At 41.9% G+C, this 17,587-nt stretch overlaps 1 protein-coding gene across 1 annotated transcript in view; it reads right to left on the bottom strand.

The window, feature by feature from the left end:
* Positions 1-17,587, bottom strand: part of SLC9A9 (solute carrier family 9 member A9) — a 323,698-nt gene that overhangs the window by 209,175 nt on the left and 96,936 nt on the right. The gene's annotated exons all lie outside the window — the stretch shown is intronic.

Below are 17,587 nucleotides of genomic sequence, written 5' to 3'. Positions count from 1 at the left end.
GACGTACTTGCCGCTGCTTCCAGCAGTTCCCATTGGCCTGGAGCAGCAAATCGCGGCCACTGTTAGCTGCGATTGGCTGAACCTGCAGATGCGGCAGGTAAACAAACAGGCCTGGCCCGCCACGGGCTTTCCCTGAACAAGCGGCGGAGCAAGTTTGGGAACCACTGAGATAGAAGCTAAAGGCTGGATCTTCTGTTCTGGTTTAGCTGTCCTCAGCACAGGACTTGGACATGGTGGGGCAGCTTGAGTGAGAGGTGGCATTCCATTGTTTTTACAGCTCCTCTTCCTGATCCAGGGGTTGGCTGAAGTCCGATTTGGTTTGAGGCTACTCTGAATTTTACCTGGCTCTCCACAGCCTTAGGGATCATTCCAGCAGCTGGGGAAAGTTGTATGGCCATGCCTCTTACCCAGGGATTTAGAGTCATCTGAACCCCAGGAAAATCAACTTTCCTCCCCCTTCTGTCTGATGCTGAGCAGAGCTCACCCAGACCAGAGTATCTGACCTTAAGATTCTGCCCTGGTTATGGCATTTGCAAATACCCCGTGCTTTTGAGTGACTGATCAGATTCCACTAACAGTAAAATAACACGCAGTGGAGAAATCTCCAGTCAGCAGGTTAAGATGGATGTTGCTTGCACTGAGCTGCTGGAACTGAGCAAAGCAAGTAGGATTAGGGCCAGGATCTTGGTCCAGATGTCTACACCACTTGGGAGCCTACCTACCAAGATAGATGTGATTTGTAGGTCTGCGGCAGCCATTCTGTCTTTATTCCAACCACAGAAGATAAATATCTATTGCACAAAACCCCTGATGTGATCTTCACTCCCCCACCTCCTGCACACATCATGTGATCAGCACACATTAATAGAGCCAAGCAAATGTGCCATATCTGAAAGCTAATTAAGAACATTTTCCTAGCTGTGGCTTAGAAACATTCTGGATAAACAAATCCTAAAAAAATACAATTCACTACAAAATAGTATTATTCACTTAATGAAAACAGCCCAGTGAAAGAAAGATTTTCACTGAACATACTGCAAGAGGAGGATCTCTTGCTTTGATAAGCCTGCCCAGCTTGCAAGAGGTAATAAACCACATATACTACACTACATATAGCTTAGACATTCTGAACATGTAAAGAGCATTTGGAATGAATTCCTTCGAGACCAGTAGGATGTGGAGGCCATGCTATGTATCATTTGGAAAGTAAATCTCCCTAAATTTGCAATGAAAATCTTAATTTAACCTATGGCCTTTATACAATGCTGCATTAATGATCGCCATACAGATAATATCAATTTTCTATGGATTTGTTAGGACTTTATTAATTTACAAGGATAAACTCAATTAGTAGAACAGATTAGAATTTCCAACAGATTTATTTTTAATGTATAACCTTTCCCCAAACAGGTACCACAATGATCAGTCTTAAATAAAAATATTAATGCAGTGAAAATAATTCTGAATAGCTTCATTACCCTTATAGTTACTGGCCTCAGAAAATTTCCTCTTACAGCCTTTTGCGTTCACATCACTCTAACTATGTGCAAAGTAGATAGTATTGTTTAGATCATAGGCTAGAAGGGTATCTATAGCAAAGTAATGTAAATTTGCAAACATGACTCCTTGAAGGATAGTTCAGAAATATATTTAACATTACTCTAGAGGAATAAAAGTATTGCAGTAAAGGAGATATACATTGTTAAAATGGTCCACAGGGATGAAAGTTTTTTTTTATGAATGCTTTCAACTATCCATAACCCCTTTCCAATCTTCTGGAGGCAGAGAACAGAGGCCCAGTGGGCTCTCTTTCTCTCCTCCCTCCTCCTCCCATTTCTGGCTGTGCTTGCTACAGATCAGTAGAAAAATGTAGAAAGGAAGCACTGTTTGATTTCTTTTAAGCAAGTATAAGCATATGATGAATGGGGATATAAAATGAAAATGCTGTATGTATAACAATGATTTCCACTTCTATGAGATGCTGTAAGGAAGAAGTTACTAAGGGAAAAATTTTCTATAATAGTCCATTCAGTGAGGAATTTGGATTTTTTTAAAAAAGTTTTTATCGTATTTCAACATTGCTTTTTCAAATTCAGATTCTATAGTTACCAGCTCCCACCTGAAACTTTGGAAAATCACATTGTAACCAAATATTGGTTAACCAATATTTGGGGCCATCTCAGGTTATTTCTATTAGGAGAAATTGATGATGCAAGGAGCTATTTCTTTGGTAGAGTCATGATTATTTACAAAGAATGTGCACAAAGTCTTGTTTCTCTGAACACAGCAGGAAGAAACAGGAGTTTCCTCCCTCACAATTTCCAAGCCTGCCTTTTCTGATGATTCCTGTGCCCCAGGGAGCTCTCTCCCTCTGCGGGCCTGTCTTTTCTCCTTGCTTTCTCTTTTTGCTTTCTGCCTCTTTATATGTACAACTTGACATAGTCTCAGCATTAGCAACCCTCAGATGACACAGCTTGGCAAAGCCTAAGGAGGGCTATGTGGTTGATTGCCTTAGGTGGTATCTTCTATTGTCTTCAGCTTAGTAAAGAGCCTTAGTTGCTCCTTCCATTTAGCCTAAAACAAGAGTGGTTAGCGCACTTATCAGCTTGATCAAAGAGTGTGATTGTCTAGAGATCAAAGACTTGCTAGATGGAAGCCATTAAAAACTTCTAGCATAGCAAAATTAAAAAGAATGTTAAGTTTGCAAATTCAAACACTCAAAAGTTAAGAAATGCCAGAATGGCCATGCAATCTTATTTTGACCGTTTGTGTGCATTATCTGTCTTTAATTAAATGATGACATACTATTTTTTCCACAGGACCCTTGCTTGACTCAGTGCATATGCATATAATAATATATAATTTCCAGAAGTGTACTAAATGCAGTAACATGATGTGCCATGTGTGTGTTTGTGTGCACGTGTGTGTGTGTGTGTGTGTCTTTATAGCAGCACAGGTAGAAATACCTATAGTTAATGTTGCACAGCATTTTCCATTATAAGATACTATTTTCAGTTGCTTTTAACTTTGCCAAACTGTAACTGCTTTGGCTAAAATTTCCCTTGCTGCCTCATGCTGAAGTGTTTTGGGAAATTTCAGCAAAAACAATTAGGCCATTTCTCAGAATCATATTAGGGAAAATACATTTTTTGCCCATGTTAAAAACTTATTGCAACTATTTAACTGAAAAATTCTAGTATCTCCATGTTTTGTAACAGTGACTTGAAATTGTGCAAGACAGGGGCTTTGGTCACTCTATTGTCAAATGCCTTTTTTCATCTCTGTGAAAATTCACCTGAATTTGGCCTTGTTATAAACCTTTCAAAATTCACAGGTCTCATATGCTCAACAGAAACTTGTTAGTGTTTGGGAGCTAAAATATGTGAAAAATCCATGTGCACCAAGCATGCTCCTTCTCAGTGATGTGGGATCTGACCAGAATTTTCCCTGGAATTGCTGCTCCTGGTTGTTCCAGGCTACTGTGACACTGGGCACTGGAATTGACAATAGGGATACTCTCTTCTATGTTCTTAATGCTCCCCCATGTTGCTACCCAGGCAGCAAGGAAGAGGAATAGGAAACAATCACACTGGAATGCAGGCCTGAGGTGGTGGCCCACCCAAAACTAAAGGCCTTACCCCTCAGATAAGAGGGAGGAACCACGAAGACTAGGTTTCAACTGATTCCTTGGGACAACAAAAGAGAAAAAACAGGAATGGGACTGCCGGTCAGAGGATAATAATCAGGGATTCAGAGGGGGACACTGAGCAGAGAACCCTAGATAACACCCACTGCTTTTCAAAGGTGTCTAAGGAGTCAGCGGACACTGCCCAGATGCGTGATCAGATAAGGAAATGGAAATAGGCCCCACAGTCACCAACCCTCTCCCTCACCATCCAACTTCTTCCTTCAGGAGTGATAGATGGCTGTCTTGGCTAGCACCTAGAGGAGGTTGATGAGGAAGTCTTGCGACTTTGTGGGGCCATGGATAAGGTGTGCCAGGATCAAGAGGTAGATGTGTGCCAGGGTCGCCTTCTCACTGCAGAAAATGCAGGAGTCAGAGGAGTTTGTAAACCACACCAGGTACACTCCCATGCTCACATCTTCCTGATGGAGCCACCAACTAATATCTCTGGCAGGCCAGAGTTGGACCAGAGTGCATTGGAAGGTGTGTAGTGAATGAGGCAGGAGACTGCAGGAAGAGAAAGGATGGTCTCCTTTCACCATGAGACTATTTCAGGACTATTTCAGGACTATTTCTGGAGAATTGGATTGTATCCCTGCTTGTGCCACAGAATTCCTATGATGCTGTGCGAGTCACTTAAACTACACTTTTCACAGTTAACCACCAATTGTGTGTTCTTAATTTGCTGGGTGCCCAACTTGAGACACATAGTGTTGGATTTGCAGGAGTGCTGAACATTCACAACTGCAACTGAAGTCAATGAGAGATCAGTTCTACAGAAATAAAGTTCTATAAAATGCTAAGTTCTCTGAAAAATCCGGCATCTCAAATTGGGCAGCCAAAATTAGTGGATCCTGTTGACATTAAAGATTCTATGACTCGGTTTCCAATCTGTAAAATGGGGAAATATAATATAATAATAATAAATATAAATATAATGGCTTTTCTTAATTTTTGAGTGCTTGACATGGCAACCTTAATTTTTCTATTTTAATATAGGTTTTAGATGATATTTTACACACACACACACACACACACACACACACACATACACACTCATATTGGATGATGTGAGTTTGCTTTAACAATAGACTCAGAGGCCTAAGGATCCCTAAGTCTTAAAAGATCAAAGCCATCAGTGTTTGGTGTGTAGCTCATGATGCTGCCATTCAAATAAACTAGCACTTATCCCTGTCAGGAATGTGAACATTACAGCAAGCTTCTACAAGCAGCACAAAGCCCGGTGTAGGGGACTGACCCTGAGGGACCACCAAAAGAGTTTAGATGGCATCATTGCTCCTAGGGCTGCTGGGTAAGCACTGGAGAGGTATGCATTCTGCACCATCCAGAAAGATGGCATATGTTCCTTCTATGAAGAAGGTTTCTTGTGTGCCCTTCCCCTTCATGCAGTAGTCAATCACAATGTGGCCTCCCAGGAAATAATAGCTAGTGCACACAAATTTAATGAATGATATAGCTGCCTTGGAAAGAAGGCTTGGAACATTAAGAACAGGAACTTTTATGTGGTTTACACTGTCCATCAGTGACACCACACAATCTATCAGTTCCCAACTGGCTGAAACATCACTTAGACAGATTCCCAAGTACTATATGTTTATAAGGGATTTAAGCTATGTGAAAAAGCTTTGGTGGGAATGCAATGAATGAAAATAGAAAGCAGTTCTGCCCCTAGTCAATATCTGTTCTTCTCCTCCCACCCATAGACTCATAGATATTAAGGTCAGAAGGGACCATTATGATCATCTAGTCTGACCTCCTGCACAATGCAGGCCACAGAATCTCATCCACCCACTCCTGCAATAAACCTCTCACCTATGTCTGAGCTACTGAAATCCTCAAATCATGGTTTAAAGACTTCAACGTGCACAGAATCCTCCAACAAGTGACCCGTGTCCCATGCTACAGAGGAAGGCGAAAAACCCCAAGGGCCTCTTACAATCTGCCCCGGAGGAAAATTCCTTCCCGACCCCAAATATGTCGATCAACTGAACCCATAGCATGTGGGCAAGATTCACCAGCCAGATACCCAAGTAAGAATTCTCTGTAGTAACTCAGATCCCATCCCATCTAACATCCCATCACTGGCCATTGGGCCTATTTACCATGAATAATTAAAGATCAAGACAAGAAAATAGCTTTATATACTTCTAGTTCCAGACAGGGTCTTTCCTAAATGATTCTCCAGAGAGGATGCAGTCAATTTGCTTTTGGAACACTTCAAGGGAATCAGTATTCATACAGCCATTTTTAACAAAAAGGGATTTGTCTCTAAAAGAAGAATTAAACTGTGTGTGTAATTATCTTGCTCTCATAACATCTGTCTTATTCACCGGAGAAAGATTATTTGGATAAAAAAAAAACATCTGGAAGGGCTCAAAAAAAGCAAGCTGATTTGTAGCAGGGTATACTTCAGTTCTGAAGTGCTCCCAATAGAAATCTTTGAAAAGAGGAAGCTTTGATGCCAACACGGTCACTTGTACTGAAAATGTAGCTAAATAATTGTCTCTTTGACGTGATTTGCAAGCATCACAAGTGGCTTTCTTAATTCTGAGCCTGCATGCCATATTTGTAAGTGTTATCAGTTTGTTTGTGAATAAGTGGACAGAAGTACCCACAGTTAGTCTGATTTGATTGGAAATGACAAGTGCAGACATTCCCAGTTGATTTGAGATAAGTTACATTTTCATACTTCCCTGAGGGCATTCTCCACAACACCACTCACTGCAATCTATTCCAATTCATGAAACAGACTGCCACTGTAGGCTATATATTTAAATAAATTGCATAAAACCCTCAGACTCTATTAGATAACATATTTAAGAATACCTTCACCTTGCAGTTTTGGAAAGCATTGGAAATTTTTTTAACGAGGTACCAATATTAAAAAAAAAATAAAAATGCAGTGGGCATGCAAATATTGAAAATGGCATGAATGTACTGGAATGATAGGAATTATCTCCTGGAAACATCCTGTTCATAGTCTCAAATCTCATGCTGAAATCCTAACTAGGGCAAGAATTGCTGACATTCCTCTGAATTGTTTTCTGTGGTTAAAATAGAACTATTATTCACCTATGTAAAGGCATGCTTAGAAACAATTCCAGAAGTTTTACTAATGCAGCGAGCACCCATCTTGATTAGTGGGCTTGACTCTATTTAACAGAGGGAAAAAGAAAAGGAGTACTTGTGGCATCTTAGAGACTAACAAATTTATTAGAGCATACGCTTTCGTGAGCTACAGCTCACTTCATCGGATGCATCCAAAAGCTCACGAAAGCTTATGCTCTAATAAATTTGTTAGTCTCTAAGGTACCACAAGTACTCCTTTTCTTTTTGCAAATACAGACTAACACGGCTGCTACTCTGAAACTTAACAGAGGGAGAAAGTCCTTTAGAAGTTTCTATTTATAACAAGTTTGCTCAGTTTCCCAATTCTCACATTGCCTATTCCAGATGGTCACTGATGTAAAATGTCAAAATATTATCTACACGCTAACAGTCATGGGGATAAACACTCCCTCAAAGGTAAATAGAGTAGATGGATAATCATAATGTCATTATAGAAATCAAAGAGGGAAAGGATTCCTCATCCACCTAATTGATTCTCTCATTAACTTGCAGTACAAATAACTCCTTGCTTTATTAATTTATTGTTACGCTGTTATTTGACTGACTGAATAACTGATTTACTGCCCTGTATGTGCCCTTTCTGCTATGTGGTATTAGCAGTATAGGCTGGGCTCAGTGCTGTCTAAGGGTTTCAATAAATAAAATGTTTGGCTCAAGCCCCCACCCAAAATCTTATTTTCTCCCATGGTTTTAAGAACTTAAATTTTAACTCCCTCTGTCACCTTTTACAAGTGTTTCTTCCCCATTCATCCTCTCAGGAATAAGAAATCACCAGTACCTTTTATATGGGAAAACAAAATAAACAGTTATTTATATAATGAAAAGAAATTAGCAAAACCCAAACATTTTTTCCTCCTTTCCACATACCTTTCCCCTTCAATGCTTCCACCAATTCCACCTCCTTCGTCCTCATTTTCACTCTCCCACCCTCCTCTCATCCCAACAAATCCCTACCCCACCTTCTTGCTTCCAGTGGCATCTACCACTATCCTGGAATTCTGTTCATCCCTTCTCATCTCTTTTCCCACCACTCTTTTCCCTTGCCTGATACCACCTCTGCTCCCATTTCCCTGGTCTCTCTTCCTTGACAGGCCTTGAGACACATCATGTCTTTTTACCGTCTTGTACAATTGTTATTATGATGGCCCCCAAGCCTGACTGGAGCATCTGTGTGCTGTAACACTTTACATACTAAATAATAACCGTATGTTATTCTGATCATTTTCTCCTTCTCTATTGCAACTAGCTTCAGTAGATCCTCTTTCTAATGCACCCGGATGCTATGGGGTAAATTCTGTTTATGTACATGTCCTATATGTTTGACTTCATGTGATTTCAATGGCAGCCATCACCCCATACTCAAGTACGGTGACCAGATAGCAAGTGTGAAAAATCGGGACAGGCGTGGGGAGTAATAGGTCCCTATATAAGAAAAAGCCCCAAATATCAGGACGTACCCTATAAAATTGGGACATCTGGTCACCCTATACTCAAAGGCAAATTTTGGCACTACATGATAAATATTCAAAACCAGGCACCTAAATGGTACACAAAAAGTGTGTGCACAGACATTCAAACAAGTAAATGTGTTCACAAAATACACATTTGTGAACAAATAGGGACCAACTACACGACAATGGACAGTTTTTTGCACTTGTATATATTTATGCAACTACATGGTTATTTTGTACGGATAATTTCTTGTCTGTGCACAGATATATTGGAAGCCCAAATTAAATTAGGTGCATATTTTTTATTTTTTTTATTGCAATGCCTGAAGAGATGAAGATATTCCTAAACATGAGCCAACCATAATCAGAGCAAATGAATGGTGAAAATACAGTTGAAATTGAAGAAGCAATCAGCTTTTTTTTACCTAACCATCCAATCGTGGAACCCCAGTGTGACGAGTCAATATTGAAACAATCATTTTTTGTGAAGCTTGCAATGAAATGCAAGAAGTTCCCTACAAATCTGAATTGGTGGAACTGAGCAGAGGCATGTTTCCTTCATTGTCATAGCATGGATTGAACAGCCTTCTATTTGAACTACAAATGACAAGGAATAAGAAGCAAAGACAGTCATTTTTATTATTCCTTTTGGATGCAAGCTGACTGAATGCATTTGCATCAAAGAACTCTGAAAAAGTTAAAAGTATTACCTGTAGTCTGCTGTCCACTTCAAAGACTGGACAAAAATAAGGGCCCTTTAGCATCAGTTTATTTCCCTGGGATTGGACTAATGGTAAGGCCAAACGCTATACAGGAATATAGTAAAAGATGGGTATTGGATATAAGTTAGAGTACAGTTAAGAAACAGAACCTTCAGCACACCATGAAAAGTGGCATATTCTAACTCAGCACATCTGCTGTCTGTCTCTGCAAATCATTTACTTACTTCCAGAGAAGAACAAGTTTTACCCCTATTAACACTGCCGAACCTATGGAAGAGTTAGTCACACATTTCATCAACAAAACTGTTAGCTAAGCTCCAACTGCAGAATCCATATTACTGGTGCTCGATGGACAAAAAGAAGCAAAAAGAAACAGCTTGATTTTCAGATCCCAGGTTGTCAGTATTGGCTGTTAGAAAAGCCTTTGGCTCTTAAATGAGCACACTGGATATAAAAGTGGTTAAGGGAGTAAATTTAGAACCCCACAATGTCATTTTTAATAGCCACTTTTCTGACTATAACTGCAGTTTAAGGAAGAATATGAAAACATGCAGCTGTCTTGTCATTGTAAAACCAGCTATTCAGTGGACTCTGGAATCAAAGCAAAAAGCAGAGCACTAAATTCTGTGGCAAAATCCATCCTGTATAATGCTCCAAAAACTCAAGGGCAAAGAATCCAAATCAGGGACAGCTCCTGACAAAAGATAACGGGAATTTAAAACTAAACATTAAAGGAGTTTCAAATCAATTCAGGTATCTCTCCAGGAGGAACCCAGCATGCCTTTCCAAGTTGACATTATTTCCTGTAAATCCCAAAGCCAATTTGGATTGTAAATGCATCAGGGTAGTCATGCTGTCTTCTCAATGTTTTGTACGGGGTTGCCAGCTTCTGTCAGGTATACATAAGAATCATAACAAAAAATAAAGCCTGACTGAGAAAGTATACAAAGAAGTTTTCAGATATAAAAAAAAATATCAGTAACCATAGAAATAGCTAAGACAGAAAAGAAATAAATGGGCAATTTTCAACAATGAAAAAAGGTTATTTGTGTTCTAAGGATCCACTCTTGGATCAGTGTTATTAAGTAAATTTATTAATAATCTGGAAAAAGGTGAATAGTGAGAACAACATCTGCAGATGACACAAAATTATTTAGGTTAGTCAACACTGGTGAGGACTGTGAGGAACTTCGAGGAATTCCAGTGGCAATTAAAAGGTCAAACAAAATGCTGGGATGTTCTGAGAATGGGCTAGTGAATAATAATATACACATGACAATGACATTATCTAAATTAATGGTATGGCCTTCCCTGGAATACTGAGTTCCGGTATAATCTGCTCTCAAAAAAAACCCAGAAGGAATAGAAGAGGGACAGAGGAACAGGAACAAAATTTAAAAACTGGAAAAACTTTCATGTCGAATAGAATGAGAATATTGGGGCTGTTTTGTTTCAACAGGAGAATAATAAGGTGACATAACAGAGGCATGAACAGTAATGAATGGTTAAGAACAGAGCTGTGTGGCCAATGGTAATTCCATTTTGCAGAAAATTTTGGAATTTTGCAATTTGTTTTTTGTTCTGTTTGGATCGAAAACCAAACATTTCCAAATTTTCCATGAAATGGGATAAAAAAATCATTTAGAAAAATCAAAACTGTTCATCCCAAAAGGGGTGATTGGGAGCCAGTGCCCCCAGCTCCCTTTTAGTCTGGCAGGGGCTAAAGGGGAACTAGGTACCTGGAAGCCCGGGGAGATCCAGGTCTAAAGCTTCTGGCCCAGCTGTGTGTCAGGACAGCCAGGTGGTCAGCCATGGCTTCAGCAGGAGCAGCAGGAGAAAGAGGCACAGTCTGTCAGAAGACGGTAGCAGGGAGCATCCCCAACAAGGTAGCAATGCTGAGCAGACTGGAGTTGCAACTTACTTTAGGAACCTATATGCTTTCCTTTCGGTCACCTGGTTAGACTCTTGCTTGTGGACTGGGTGGACTCTTAGGACTCACAGGTAATTACCTCAAATGACTCATCAGGCTCAGAACACTCACACTGGGGCTTCCAGTAAAAACTGTTGTGTTGGAGAATTTTCACTCAGTTCTAGTTAAGACCCTGATCCTACACCTATGGAACGACTTCCACTGACTTCAGTAGCCAATGGATCAAGCCCACAGAGGAGGTAAATTGGTCATTTCTATTTATTCTCTCACACACGTGCAGGACTTTACATATCTTAGAACTGAATATCCCCTTATTGCTTGACTCCCTTTCTCTAGTCTCTTCGGGTGATTTTCCAGTTTGCCTTTCTGTTTGCTATCAAAATTTCTTTAGCCTTCAACTGCACTTTTTCATTTTGGTTTCCTGTGTTTGCTTCTCCTCTCACTTTAGAGATGTCCATGGATATAATCGTGGTAGAATTTATGCCAGAGAAATAGTCAACCCCAAAATACTTGAAGTAGCCATGCAGAGTCTAAGGTCTTTATTTCTTTTGTTTTCTGTGTTAAGTCTAGTTGGTCAAAAGAGTTTTTATTCCTATGATTGTCCTGGACTAGCCTAAAGCTATCAGGAAGTATCATCATTGCATCTACTAGTAAGTTACACCACTTTGTTAGATGTAGCTCTGTGGACGACCCAGAACAGTTCCATGGTCCACCTCTTGAGACCCATTGCCATAGATTATGCCTATACAACACTAACTGAACACTGACTGTACTGTCATTTCCTGCTGGAAGCTGATCCACGCTTTGAGTCATAGTGCTTCATTATTTTCCCAGTGTGATTTTAGAAAATCACATACAAGATTCCAGTGAACTCATGGCAAGAATAAATAGCTTGAGCATGGCACCTACTTGTACACAGTATTACTACACTAGGAGGAACATGCTCAATGTATCACTTTGAAGTACTCAGAGGGAACCATGAAACTAAAACTTCAACAAAAAAACAACCCCCCCTGTTTAAAGGAAGTCTGCCTATATTTTGGGTAAGACATCCCTTTAATCACAGTTAAAGCTGTGCAAATTTGCCACCCCCTTTCTCCATAAGCATAGACCCTCAACACTGTGAGCCCCTGCTACTGGCCTCTACTAAGTTGAAATTTCTCCTTTTTGGGGTTACCATGTGGTAATGGATAAACTCTATAATTTTTGACCTGATGAGAGAAGACCCAAGCAAAATGAGAAGAATCACAATCTGCAAATTATTGCCCATAAATTTCAGTCTCTTTTAAACTATTAAAAGGAGTCTAGTATATGAGGACAGCTCATTTATCACCCACAGGCTAGAAATAATGTCAAATCCTGCAGTCAAATCTTGAAAACTGGACTTGGAATCCATGTAATGTAAGACAAGAGCTCTTTTTTCAGAGATTTTCAGAAGCTTTGAAAATGAGATTTCTTCTTCATTACAAGCTGCTTGGAAATGTACAACTTCAAATGTACAACAAATGTACAAGTAAAGAAACCCATGAAAGTTCATTTTGTTACTGCAGAAAAATGAACAGATTCCTTTACTTTCTTACCAGGGCAGAATTCTCAGGTAAAACGAACAACAATGGAATGTTATATATTTGCCCAGGCCCACCTTCTCTGGCATGAAAAAAAAAGGAGGGGGAGAGTAGTGTGCACGTACTTTGTGTTTACAAACACACTGTGCATTCAATACAGTATTATAGTTGGGAGGTGCACTGGGATGGGGGGCTCAACCCTCGGGCCGCCCACTCCACCTTTTCCCCCAAACCCCACCCTTAACCCACCTCTTCTCCTCCTTCCCCCTTTACTCCGCATGCCACATCCTCACTCCTCCCCCCTCCCTCCCCTGCTTCCTGAATGCCACAAGCCAGCTGATTGCTGCGGGCAGGAAGCGGGGGGAGCAGGGGGAAGGTGCTGATCCGCGGGGTCTGCCGACGGGCAGGAGGCACTGGGTGGAGGGGGGCGTAGGGGAGTTGATGGGGGACTGCCAGCTGTGGACAAAGCAGGCAGCTAAACAATGTTATAGCGGAGCATTGCACGACTTTAAACGGAGCATGTTCTGTAATGGAGCAGGGAGGTAAGATCGAAACAATGTTAAGCGAGAGGACGTTAAGTGGGGAGTTACTGTATAGCATTCATTATCAAGGAAACTATAAAACTATATAGACTAAAATATGGTCCTAAGGGCCACTGGCCCATAGGGTTGCCAGTGTTCTAATTGCAGAAAACCGAACACCCTTACCCTGCCCCTTCCTCAAGGCCCCGCCCCTCCCACCCCTTCTCTGAGACCTCACCCCTGCTCACTCCATCCCCTCTTCCTCCGTTGCTTGCTCTCTCCCACCTTCGCTTACTTGCTCATTTTCATCAGGCTGGGGCAGGCAGTTGGGGTGTGGGAAGGGATAAGAGCTCTGGCCGGGGGGGGGTTAGGCTCTGGGGAGGGGTCGTGGCTGAGGGATTTGGGATGCTGGAGGGGACTCTGAGCTGGGGCCAAGGGGTTTGGAGTGTGGGAGGGGGCTCAGGGCTGGGGCAGGGATGTGGGAGGGTCTACAGGCTCTGGGCTGGAGGCGCCAGCTCGAGTGAGCCAGAAATGCGGGGTTCAGGGTGTGGGAGGGGGTTCCGGGCTGGGGTAGGTGGTTGGGGTGTGGGAGGGAGTGAGGGCTCCGGTGGGTGGGTGATCTTTGGGATGGGGTCGGGGATGAAGAGTTTGGGGTACAGGATGGGGCTCCAGGCTGGTGCAGGGGGGTTGGGTGCAAAAGAGGTTGCAGGCTCTGGGAGGGAGTTTGGCTGTCGGAGGGGGTTTGGAGTGTGGGCTCTGGGCAACACTGACCTCAGGCGGCACCCAGGAAGTGGCGACATGTATCTCCAGCTCCTAGGCAGAGGGACAGCCAGAAGGCTCTGTGCCCTGCTTCTGCCCGCAGGCGCCACCCCACAGCTGCAATTGGCCATGGTTCCTGCACAGACCGCCATGGCTGCCCCTCTGCCCAGGAGTCAGAGGGAAATGCCGGCCACTTCCCGGGAGCCGTGTGGAGCCAGGCAGGGAGTTTGCCAGCCCTGCTGTGCCACCAACCGGACTTTTAACAGCCTGGTCAGCGGCGCTGACTGGAGCTGCCAAGATCCCTTTTTGATCAGATGTTCCAGTCGAAAAGTGGACTCCTGGCAACCCCACAGTAGAAAGCTGCTAGTGATGGTGGGGGAGCTGAAGTGCTCATGCGGATGGTATCTGGAGGCATCAGGCCTATGTTATTTAAAGACAGGTGGAATCCTTCTTGTGGTAGCACACTGAGTAGCGTCACTTACTAAATGTATACAAAAGGTCTCGTGTGAGCTCATCTGAGTACTCTCCTCCTTTCACTGACTGATGCATAAAAGAGGAGAAATATAGGGAGAGCAAACCTGTCCCAACATGACTCCTATTAGTGTGCAATAGGCAGACCCTTCCATTCAGAAAGGACAAGCAGCCATGTCATGTTTGTCTGTCCATAAGTGGGTGAAGTGGAGCTGGAGGAACACTCCCAATACTCTCTCCTCCCAGCCCACACTGAACCCTCCAAGAGTCAGGCAAATCATTTTTAAGCACTTTGGGATCCTCTGGGGTAAGAGGCAGTATGCATAAATGTAAGATCCCCCTTAGAATTTAAAATGAGTCAAGCTTGCAGACATTTAGGATTTCTTCAGCTGTCTGATGAAACCCATTTTGCAACCCCTTTTTTATTCTCTCTTCTCTTTACTCATTAAATAATATATGAACAAGCATAGCACTATACTATTAGTACAGATCCTTTCTGTGTATAGAGCTTCACATTTTTAAATATTCTGCTGCCAGGCTAATTATACACTCATTGTCACTGCACCACATCGAAAAAAACATTGAGTAACACTTTTAAAAAGTAAAAATAAAATGGTGTATGTGCCCTGGGATGAAAGTTGCTGCACTTTCTTAACACTAGAACACGATACTTCTGCATTCAACTAGAAGAAAGTTGTTTGATTTACTGGGGTGCTAACTCACTGAAGTGGATATTATCAGCAGTACATCTTTACTTAAAAGCCCACAGGAAAGAAGATCATGGTAGGATTGAGGTTTACACAACTGGTACAACATCTCATTATTTAGGCTAGAAATTAAACATCTCCCAGATTCTTTTCAACCTCATCTATAGAAGTATAAGCATTTCATTTACTGTCTGATGCAAATTTCACTACTGAAAATATACAGAAAAATATATTAGCTTGCTAGTGTAAACAGATCCTACTGCACAGACTAGGGTTACAATCTGTCAGAAACAGAGAAAAACATGAGAAAACTCTGAAGAAAAACGAGTGTTTACTCCTATCTGCAAAAAGAAACGGAGTACTTGTGGCACCTTAGAGACTAACAAATTTTTTTAAATTTAAATAAGGTGCCACAAGTACTCCATTTCTTTTTGTGGATACAGACTAACACGGCTGCTACTCTGAAACCTGTCATACTCCTATCTATCTTCAGTCTCCACTTGCAGATTGATGGACTAAACCCTATGACCTGTACTTGTGTACAGGGAAAAGAGGAGGTGTTAGAAACTCCTGACTTGTGGACTATACAACATTGCTGTGCTTTTGAGATTTGCATTGTATTTAGTGGTTCCTCAGAGTTTGAACTTTGAAGAAGTATATGTGATTTGGCTGTCCAACTGCTGAAAACGAATGATACTTTACAGAATCTGGCTTTTTTTGTTTGTTTGTTTGTTTGTTTGAGTTGCTTCTAGGTTTAAGGGTTATATGAGTATTCACTAGGAAATCCTGCACTAGCTCAGCTCAAATAAAACAGAATCAAAGAAAGAAACGCAGACTTTACCATCTGAGTATTCCTTATATGTTTGGTTAGTACAGTAGATTCTTATTTTAACTGTGTGCTTTTATTTTGTGACAATTCTTTCAGTTTTTCTAGTCTCTGATTTAAATTTCCCTTTGTCCATTTTGTTTTCTGGTACAATAGATACTCTGTTAAGTTACACGTTCTGACTACATTTACTGAATGTGACATCTGTGCTACATTTAATCATCAGATTGTGTGCTCACACCCTTGACAGTAGATGGAAATGTTGTTCTTGCTCTAAAAATAAAAGCAGAGCTTAAGTGTAAGTGAATCTAAGAGGACTGGTATTTAGACAATGAACAATTAAATAGGAGTATTAACACTAATCTTACATATCTTGTAAGAATTATGTACTGGCTGTGAAAACAAGCTGTCATAACAAAGGAGAAAATCCCCAGTTTTGTTCATTACATACTGTCTACCAAAACTTACTTTACAACTTAAACAGGATATGAAATTCTTCTACATGCCTTATCCTTAAAGCACTTCTGAGTAGTATTGCTGTGCGTTAACAGACAGTTGCTGTGTTCCATCCCAGGGATGGCTGCATTATAGCCCAGACTCAAGAAAGACTAAAACATGTGCTTAGTTTTATCCATGCTTGACTTTAAGCATGCACATAACTTATATTGACGTCAACAGAAGTTAAATACATGCTTAATTGCATTCCAGAATAGGATTGCTTTCCTGAACCAGGGCCTTGTTCACTCACTTGTCAGTTATTTTCATATTTTAATATAGCTAGAGCATGTAGTGAGAGTAATATCTAAGGTTGCTGGAATATTTCTGTACTATCCCCCTATTTTCAGTTGCTTATGTTTCAAATCTTTTATCTATATCGGGGTGGGCAAACTTTTTGGCCCGAGGGCCACATATGGGTATGGAAATTGTATGGCGGGTCATGAATGCCCATGAAATTGGGGATTGGGTTGAGGGAGGGCTCCAGCTTTGGGTGTGGGCTCTGGGGTGGCATTTGGGATGAGGAGTTGGGGTTCAGGAGGGGTGGTCTGGGCTGGGACTGAGGGGTTCAGAGGGCTGGAGGGGGATCAGGGCTGGGGCATGGAAAGGGGTCAGAGGGGCAGGCTCCAGGCAGTGCTTACCTCAAGCAGTTCCCAGGAACAGTGGCATAGCCCCCCGCTGGCTCCTACCGGGAGGTGCAGCCAGGTGGCTCTGTGCACTGCCCTGTCCGCAGGCGCCACCCCTGCAGCTCCCATTGCCTGTGGTTCCCAGCCAATAGGAGCTGCGGGGGCAGCACTTGGGGTGGGGCAGCATGCGGAGCCTCCTGGCTGCCCCTACGAGTAGGAGCTGTAGGGGGGAAATGCCACTGCTTCAGAGAGCCATGTGGAGGGGGCAAGACCCTGACCCTGCTCCCCAGCTGGAGCACCAGAATGGGGCAAGCCCCGGACCCTACTTCCTGGCAGAAGCTTAAGGGCTGGATTAAAACGTCTGGAGGGCCAGATGTGGCCACCGGGCCGTAGTTTGCCCACCCCGATCTATATGATTGTAAATTTTCCAGACTTGGTAACTGCCTGTTAAATATTTCTGGATAGTTTCAGGAAAAAATAAGTTAAATTGTTATTGAATATAAAGAGAGAGGGGGAAAAAGTGTTTCACAATATAAAGAAAAAAATCCTGCAATCTGTCTTTGAACAGCTGTAGTGTCCAAGGAAGACATTTAGCAGGAAAATAGTCTTTACTGAGGAGAAGTATCTTTTGGCATGCTGATAAAAGTCAGGTTTGATTTGGCAAAGTTATGAAACCTTG

This window comes from Dermochelys coriacea, chromosome 9 (assembly GCF_009764565.3).
Source record: "Dermochelys coriacea isolate rDerCor1 chromosome 9, rDerCor1.pri.v4, whole genome shotgun sequence".
NCBI classification, from domain to species: domain Eukaryota; kingdom Metazoa; phylum Chordata; order Testudines; family Dermochelyidae; genus Dermochelys; species Dermochelys coriacea.
This window is presented reverse-complemented; position numbering and strand designations above follow the sequence as displayed.